The sequence below is a fragment of the Cupressus sempervirens genome, chromosome 9 (genome assembly GCF_028749045.1).
Source record: "Cupressus sempervirens isolate cs-2001-9-10 chromosome 9, ASM2874904v1, whole genome shotgun sequence".
Taxonomy (NCBI): Eukaryota; Viridiplantae; Streptophyta; class Pinopsida; order Cupressales; family Cupressaceae; genus Cupressus; species Cupressus sempervirens.
The window spans coordinates 544,778,315-544,788,581 of record NC_143126.1 but is presented as its reverse complement, the minus strand read 5'-3'; positions in this window follow the sequence as shown (position 1 = coordinate 544,788,581).

The following is a 10,267-nucleotide window of genomic DNA, read 5'->3' as shown; positions in this document are numbered from 1 at the left end:
AGTGGGGTCCCACCGGGCGTGCCAAAATGTAGAACAAGAATTTTAGTGTGCAAAGAACATTAAAATTAAAGCAAACATTCACAAACTAAAACTATATTCACATATGAGATTAGACAAAAGAAACAATCAAGGAATGCAAACCCAAAAAAGGAAACACTCCATGCTTTCTTGATTTTGTAGATGTGTCATTTGATGTGGATGTATGCTCAAATGCTCAAAGTTGCTTCAATGGTGGAGATGGATAATAGAAAATTGGTAGCTTTGTGAGCTCTCAATTTTGCATTATAAGGGTATGGATATGGTTTTTGTCTCTCAAAAGGGCATGATAACTTTAGCTCAAAGATTGTTGATGAAATGGCTTGGGATGGGATTCAATTTATAGGCTAAGGGGTAGAGGGATGGAGGGCTTAGATGCAAGGATGGATGAAGGCTTAAGGAGGGCTAGGATGCACTCAAAGGAGAGCACATGGATTGTGCTTGTTTAGCACCAATGGGAAGGTGATACTTGTCACAAGGAGGATGAGTGTGAGAGGGTAGGGTAAAGAGTTGGTTAAAGGCATGATGAGTGGTGTTGAGTATGTAAGAGGGATGTAAGAGGAATGAGTGTGGAAGAGGGAAGAGTGTGGAAGATGGGTGTAAGAGTCATGAGTGGGCTTGTAAGAGTCTTTTATGTTTTATAAGAGCACTCATGACTTAGTGGTTGGGCTTTTTGAGGGGAGACTTTGGTTTGGATTAGGAAAGTCTTAAACTTGTTTAAGGAATGTGACAACATTAGGGGGTGGATTAGGCTTGGGTTTAGGATTTGATTAGAGATGTTAGAGATGTGCAAGTGGATGGCATTAATGAGGGTGGGTGAGTTAGTGGCTAAGCTCGGTTAGTATGGGTGGATGGGGTGGATTAGGCTAAATGGAGGATTAGGGATATGTTAGGGGTTTTTGAATTTGAAGATTTCATTTATCAAATAGATTTATTTTAATAAATGGGGATTTTTGGAATTAGATAGAAGAATAGGATTTAATTGATAAATAATAGATTATTTGATTTATCAATTAGGACTAAGATGATTAATTAAATTAATCAACTAGGGATGGAAAAAGATTAATTAAATAATAATTTAATTAATGATGCCTTTAGAGATGGCTAAATTAGATTACCAAAGCAGTGTAATCAAATTTAGGTGTCTACACTAATGAGGAAAGGAAGCCAGATTCAACTATGCCAAAGCCAAATTTTGTTATTTTAAACACTCACAAAATTTGATTATTTTGGAAAAATTGGCACTCTTAGAGATTTTTATCATAAGCATCAAGAATATCATCATGACTAACTTTTGAATGTGTGCATTTTAGGTTCAATGACACTTGGGCCAGGGTAATATCCATTGCTTGAAGAGCTTATATTGTTGCATGAGAATAACTTGTAATCTAGCAGATTAGAACTCTTATAAAAATAGATAGTCTGACTGATTAAATAGGTTCTAGGTAGCATAAATAGTTTTCTTTTTTATCATCCATTTGACAACTATTAGTAAGGTGAATTGACATTTCTCAGTTTGCTAATTACCATGTCTTGTGATATCACATTTCAGCCCCAGTGATATCTCATGTAGTTGTATTTCTTGTCTCTAGTGAAGCTTGATTCTCATAGGGAACATTTTTGTCCCTAAAATTAGAATTGGAATAAAGATTTTGGACCTCCTTCAAAGATTCTCATTGTAAAATAAACATCTTCTATAAAATTTTGAGAAAATGCTACTTTTTTAGTGTGTGGCATATTCTATTACTACTGTATCACATTTGACAGACATGAGAGATTTTTGAAAGAAAATTTTTTGCTGAAGTGATTATATCAACTTTTAAAATGCTATGTCAAACTATGTGAGTCTTCAGAATCCCTATTTTCTGAAATTTTCTACAAATTATCTCAGCTTATATATTAAAAGCAATAATTTTTTAGCCAATGTGATTACTGAAGTGTTAGGCCTAGTTTTCCAATTATTATACCTTGGAAGTACAAGTTTGTAGGTTATTTTTGATATTCTTCCTTAGCATTCTACAGCTTCCTTTTGACTGGATGAGGAATTTGCATAGTTACCAGGAACCTCCATTATAAGTGCATTGACCTTGTATCTATCCATGTACTCACAATTTCTAGTGATTACATTCACATATAATATAGCCATCTACTTTTTCATTTACTTGTGTACCTTGATTTTATTGGTAATTCTATCCTCTTTGCAGGTACTGGATTACCATCATGTCCCTTGGTAATGGGATTTTTTCATTTTGGTACACATATTTTTGGAGTTTGGTAAGATTTTCCATCTAAATTTTGTGTAATCAATTTGATGTTTTTTTTGAATTTCTTAGTTCAAGTAGTTTTTCAAAGCTTATTTTATAAATTAGATTTGAAGTACCTTACATTTCTATTGTCATGCCAAATTTGTTTGATTGTCATGCCAAATTGCAGGCAAATAACATTAAATTTTTCTTTCCTATATCTATATGACATGTTCACTCATGAGCAAAGGTCTATAGCTTAAGTTGGAGCTGATACATTCAATATTCATAGAAGGAATAACTAGAAGGATTCCAATTACAGATTGTATAGGCTTTATGATTTTACTTCAAACATTGTTATACTCAATAGAATGAGAAACTACTATGGTAAATATTCATTAATGTCACCATGAATATGATGGCTCTATGGACTAGAAAGTCTCAAGACTCAAAAAGTGAGCCAATTTTGGTTTTGAAATATCATTATTATTTGTATATATTTTGACGAGTAACAATTAAATAAATAGTCTGATATTGAACTAGTTGGAAACTTGAGTTAAATTTTATTTATTTTTTCAGATTTTTAATATTTTAAATGTTATTGATTGTTGATAGAGAAATTTTCAGTTATTGGCATGTTGTTACTTGCATTGCAATCAAGCTTATTGGGCATACCACATCTTAAAAGGTTTAGATTGGAAGCCATCCATTTATTTGCGGGATGACTAGAATTCCATTGCTATTATGACTTTCTCACTTGAGTTTTGAAGAAATCTGACACTTTTTAACTTCTTAATTTCATGGGTTTGGTGACTAAAGGGACACAATTTTCATAGTCCTGATATTTATTTGCAATTGCTTGCTTTGAGATGGGACTTCATTGTGAAGAAAAAGTAGCTTTGTGCCCTATCAATGAGCCTAGCACAGAGGTTGTAAGAGAGAACATGTTCACATTATTTTTTCAAATCTTAAAATAACTTTCTTCATTTTGTCTAAATTCATTTTGGTAAATGTTATGGTATTGTTTTATTCCATCTGTATATTTAAGATGATGGAAAGTTTTATATTAAATATTTTGCAAACACAAAACATTTAGTACTGACTAGTAAGGGATGAAATTATATGATGTTGAGATCCACAAAAGAAATTCATTCTTCAACAATTAGGAACAGATACAAAAGAAATTTCTTCTCTTGATTCCTTTTGATTTGATGCGTCTAGGAGATAAGGGGAGTGAAACCTTTGTTTTTCTTTGCATAGATTCCAAATGGTGTTGCTGGTCATTACCTCCTTGGAATGATATATAGGTCGGTACTTAACACTACATCTAATTACAAAATTTAGAATTTGATAGAGTCATTCAGAACCTCCCCAAAACATTGTATGCAAAGTGTTATTGGCACACTCAAGGGTATGATTGGTTTTTATTTTGGAAACAAGGGTGTTGGTATAATTGCACATGTAGATACACGTAGTAATGTGGAGGTGGATATGTATATGAGTTCACAAGAATCCTGTAATGCACAATTCACTCCACCATTTTTTTAATTTATGTTATAACATTTGATGAAATTTTAATTGAAAAACATTAAAGAAGCATATATTGCCATATGATAGTTATTGTTTTTCATTATAATTTTATTGATATTTGTTCATTATAATTTACATAGTAATCTTCAATTAATGTACACAGCATTCTATTTTTTTTCATTTCAATGTCTATGATCTGTATTTGGAATGTGGTATTTAACATCTCTGATCTCTTTAATCTTAATTTCTCCAGTTTTTCATGAATAAGGAAGCCACTTATTGTAGCAATAAACATAACTTTCCAGAGAGTAGGCTCAAGAATTACCAACACAATCTATAGTCTAAGTTGATTTTCCCTTATTAATAGCTTATTTTCCAACGTTTTCTTCCCTAAGAACCCTACTCCTAGTAATGGTAAACCTATATCACTATAGAGTTTTGGTTAAAGTTTTCCCACACTCTTTCTAATCTAAGTTGACCCTATGTTGCCAAACTTGTTATTTTCTCTAATATACAATAATTTATTTTATTTTATTTTTTCCCTTACTCTAAGTAATACTCCTAGTGCTGGTACATCTAGGAATTTGTAGAGTGCCTATTAAGGTTTATCCACTCATTTTAATCAAAGTTAACTATATACCAAACTATTATATATAATGTCTACATATTTTCTCATTTTTGTTTTCCCTAAATATATTTCACAATTTTGAAGATGGGTTCTTTTTACGCATTGGTCATTGTATGTTGATGTTGAGGTAGGTTACTATGACTAACTTTAGCTCTTTCAAACATCAGCACCTCTAAATTGGTTACTAAATACATTTTTTTTTGTAGATGTTTCTGTATAATTGATTTAAAACGTCTCTAATATTGGTTGTTTTTTACACAAGTATACTGATCGAAGGAAAATTGCAATTGAGCATTTTATACAAGCTTTGTCACTAGACCCATTTCTTTGGTTTGCATATGAGGAGCTTAGGTAATTGCCAAAATTACAATAAATCATAATTTTCTTTATTCAAATTGTACATTTTTCTCTAACTTAGAAGCTTACACTTTTACAATAGGATCATAAATTTTTTATGGCTATTATTTATCCTAAGATTATATCCAGTTCATGGTTTTCACTTGAAATGTCAATTATTAACAATATGGAGTTCTATCATTTTTTTGGGAATGCATTATACAGCCATAGATTTTAATTCTAGCAATTTTCTTTCTCTTGTTGTAAATACATTTGTTATTTTCTTTGTTTAAGGCAAGGAGCTCAAGTTGGTATATTTAGCTAAAGGGCATGTTTTACAAATTTCTAATGCCTACGTTCAAGTTTGTCAAGCTATGTGCATGGCCATTTAATCATTGAACAAATTTTATTAGTATATTTGCACTCAACTAAGATAGAATAATTTTTTTGCTTTGATTTATGACTTACTGTAAGAGGATACAATGAATTGATACAACGAGGCTTTGATCATCCTCACATCCTCTCTTAATCTTTCCAACAGAGGATACTATCATTTGTAAATTGGTGATTTGTTATTAAGGTCATACCTCTAACTAGTTGCACCATTTCACAAACCTTGTTAAGCTATTTCTTGGATAGCTCACTTGATTGCCTTCATCATTAACACAAGAGGAAAGGGGATATAGAGTCTCCTTGACTCAAGCCTCTTAATGCCTCAAAGAAGCCCCTTGTCTTATTTACAAAAATGGACATATAATTGAATATTCATTTAGTTATAAGTTTATATATGATAAATTTTAGCTTACAGTTTTTCTTCCTTTATTATACTATTTGAATTTAATATTTTTTCTTTGGAAGTTGAGTAGTCACCTTGCACTATCCTTAGGCAGCGGGTTATGTAGATTTTCAAGTTAGTTTCTTGTGCTGGAAGCATACAGACTTGACTTAATTGTCTCATGTATTGATGTTAAGCATATATAATAAACTAAGACTTAGGTCTTTACTGAAATAGGCAATTGAATCCAATAACAAAGAATTGGAGTTGGATTTGTCTAGTCTTGGGGTAGTGAACACCATGTTTGCTGCTCTTTTTAGGTTAGTATCTCTCCAGTTTAAGTGATATCTTGTGAAATCTTTAAGGCATTGGGTTGCTCAGATCCTCCAACCTTTTGATCACTAATGGTTGAAATCTTGTATGTTTAAAGCAAGCTTGGTGTGCCCATAAAGACTACAGTATCAACAACTATTTTGGAAGAGGCATTAACTAGTACAGTTACAATCAGACCACTTATTTTAGGCCAGCTTGCTCATAAAAGGGTGAGGAAAAATCATCTCTTTGAACATTTAAATTTTTTTAATTTCTAATTTTCATTTTCTTGTGTTTTGAATGCCATAAACATTGGTTGTGGATATGATCCCACAACAGGTCGAAAAACAATGTGCACACTTTTATTCTGTTACAATAATAGAAACAAAAGTAGAGGCAGGTTTAGTGATATGAGTAATATCCTCCGATAAAAGAAAGTTCAAGGTTGGTTATATTATTATTGTGCATATTTATAGGACTTGACCATTTTTTTTAATAAAAATTGCTTGCTGCCAATTAATTTAAAATACTTTGATGTTCTCAAGATTCAGTGATCTTTTTTTTTCATATCTTGAGACCAACCATGTTGGGGCTGCACTATGTCATATCTTAAAGCTATGTTTGTCTATAGCTTAGCTGAGATGCACTTGATAGTGAATGTGCATACAAAGATTTTTTAAACAGAAAGAAATGTATTGAATATGTCCCAAAATTTTGAGGAAGTTGAAATATGGACTTAAGCTTCATGATGGAATCAATTGTACTAGTTGAACTACAATTTTTAGACTTTCAAAATCATCACATCATATTTATAACAATTGTATTGGTAGTTTAGGACACAGTTTTTGTCTAAGACTCCAAAGTTCTTAGTAAACATGGAAAGGTATTATCTATTATGGATTTTAAACTTGTGCTTAGTTAAGATGGCTTGTATTCATTATAGTTTCTTCTTAGTTGATCCACCATACATCTAAGTGTATTATTTGAGGCATTAAGTGACTGGAACTTTCAGGGTGTTATTGAGCATTCTTGTGTATGTTTAGCTTACAGTGCCATTGACATTCATTTCTTATTAGTAGATATTCATTAATATTTCATTATAATCATTTTCTATGATAAATTGAAATGGGAATACTTATTTCAGTATTGTTTTATAAAATAGTTGTTGTACTTTGAACAAGAAGAGAATGGGGCATTGAGTCTTTCTTTACAGGTATGATAAATTTTTTCTAAATTTGATTATTTGAATATGCATTTTGAAGGCAATTAACTGATACAATTCTGGCATAGTGAACTTGAAGCTATTTCTAAAATTGATTGAATAGTTAATAATTATAAGACATCGGCTTGGGATAGTAACCAAAGAAACTTCTAGACCTGCTTGTTACTCATTTGATAGTAGTGGGGAATCCTAGTCTTTGAAGATCATGCTTACATGCAGTTAGCTCTGAAGTTACATGATGTAACAGGCTTGCTGAAGCTCTCTAATTCTACGTTCATGGTTACAAAATGTAACCAGAGATACCCCACATCAATGTGATGGGCTTAAAATCTTCACATATTGAGCTGAGCAATTGCACCCATATAATAATCTTGGTGCCTTTATATCTACATTTCAAATCTTTAGACCAGCACGGAGTGCATGATCTATGACTCTTGATGGGGTTCTTAGAAACTGCATGGCTTCTATTCACCAAGTTCAAAAATCTAAATCTATCGCCAATGTGAAATGTTGGATCTTTATCATGCCAATCATGTTGCATGCGAATCTCCTTTCTTTTTGAGTATTGGGCTTGTTCAAATCAAACCCGAGCTACTATTATCAAATCCATTCAGTTAAGTTGCCACCTTTATGCTGCCACCTTCATTCTTCACCTCGACATCTCCATTTTCTACTTGCAGCGGCATACTTCTCTCATTGAGATGATTTACAAAGCTGCCACCTTTGCTCCTCCATAGTATAAAATACAACCATCTCCCAAATTTGGGACTGTGGCAAATAAGTAGTATGTAAGCCAAATTTTCTAAACCCATTAACACCCACAACGTCACACTCACACATTCCAAACTAAGCAAGAATTCAAAAACCCAATTTCCAATACATATGAGAATAATCGTTAAGATATCACATCAATATCTGCACCAAAATAAAACCACTTCTTGCTAAATCAACTTGGCCAATAAAGTTCTCATTAACACCCCAAATCAAAATTCTTATTGGAGACCAAATATAAGAAATAGAGACACAAAGAAAAATACAAAAACAAAACATTATTCATTAATCATAATCTTCTGCTCAAAACCTCTAAATGCATGGCTCTCTGGCTAAAGGCCAGAGAGCCCATTTTTTTTTTTGCACTTCTTTTTGCTCTCTCCTTAATATCTCTTGAGAGTCTCCAACTCCACACTTTTTTTTTTCTACCTTTCTATTTGGTTCCATTCTCTTTAAAGAGATGTTTTTAGTTACATACTGATGGTTATTAAAACCATCTTTCCACTTTTTAAGCCCTATGTTTCCCACGTTGTCTCCTCATGCAGATCGCTTTCCTATTCTAATGGAAATGCCTTTGAACTACATCTTAAATACTATAGATAACCATTAAAACATATGTCTAACCCATGGTTCCCAGAGATTAAAATTTTCTCCATTATTACAATATTGAAAACTTTTTCCGTGATTGGCCATGTTTGAGGGGTCTCCCATCATTACATCTGTTAATAGATAGAGATCATGGAGGGAAATTTATGTTGGATTCCTGAAACAAGAGTTGATTTTTCTTTTTCATCCACTTTGTAGAATTATTCCAGTTAGTGTTTACATTGCTATCATGCCTGGACTAGTATTAAGAATTTGATAGTTTTTTGGAGTGTGTGTTTGTTGTTACTATCCTATGTGGATAAAAATTGTAAGATGTGGTTTATGAGGCATTGGTTGCATCAATTCTCAGTGCCCATGGAAGGCAAACTAGTTTTAACAAGGTTACAGGTTGTAATTAGTAATTAATGGCTTGTGCCTTATATCAAGCAACTCAGAAGCATCCCCATCAAAGGTGGTAGAGTTGTTGGTATTGTGGGGGATATTTTCCCCAAGCTCCATAGTCTTGGAAACATTCCTTATTGGGGAAGTGGTTTTTTAAGGGGAACAAATCCTTGTGGAACACTATAAAGTTTTGCCAATTTAGAAGCAATTTTCTGGGTGTATGTCTCAAAGTTGGTGCATTTGTATCCTTACTCTCCATGGTACTAATGCGAGCCACTGTTCACCTTGTGGGACCTCACTAGCTTGTTATTCTAATGTATGATATACCTATCAATTTACTGTTGCAAGCTATTTATAAGGTGTCATATCCCTATGATAGGATTTTGTGTCATGTTAAGAATCTCTATCTTCCATTTCCCCACTCCCCTGCCTCATTTCCCAATATGAAATCATAAGCTAGGATTTCAGTAGGAAAGCCTAGATTTATAATGGAAGTACTTGATGTACATATTTGCCAAAAAGAATATAAACAAAATTTGAGCTCCAACATTAGGTAACCAAAAACTAGAAACAATAAGTATTTGCATCGAGATCCTTTGACTTCATTACATTCTCAATCTGCATCCACAAGAAAATGTAAATCAGATTATTTGTTTGATAACTCCCAAGTTGTTAAAAACAATGCATTGAATTCCATGCTTGCATTCATTAGCCTCATTGGCATCATCAGGTCGAGAAGTGGTTCCTCAATCTAGTCAATATAAGATTCATCATCATTTAGATATTGTGGAATTATTAAGCCGAGTTAGTCTTCAGTTAAATTCTCCACTCTAATAGACAAATAATTGGATGCACTAGAATAGTTGAGGAACTTTCTTTGGTAGCCATTACCTACCATACAGAGACAATCAAATGTGTATAGCAACAACTCAGAATTATTAAAAAAAAAATTATTTTATTTCTATTTGTGTTGTTGACCTTCTTGAGTATGTTGCTTGATTTTTTAATTTGGAACAATTCTGTTAATCTCTAACTTTGTAAAAGGCAAACTACTAGGCTTCTCTACAAACTGGGCTTCAAATGGCCCCTTTTTGCATATTACTTTTTTCGATAACAGAAGTACAAGGGATGATAACAACAACATCCACCATAGTAAATGCCATTCCACAATCCCCAAAGTTAGAATAGCTCATCCTCTTTCCATTCCATATGTTGTTTATAGACTATACTTGGGAATCTGTGTTTCTTATCTCCTAAACTTAAAGTAGGAAAGCTTCCCATATTACCTTAAAATTAAAACATAACACATGAAAATATTTTGAAGTTTTTCCTTCTCAAAAGAATAAATCCTAAAATTTTGACTTAAATCTTATTATTTCTAACCAACAGAGAGGACATCATGATCTTAGTGACATAATTTCAATCAT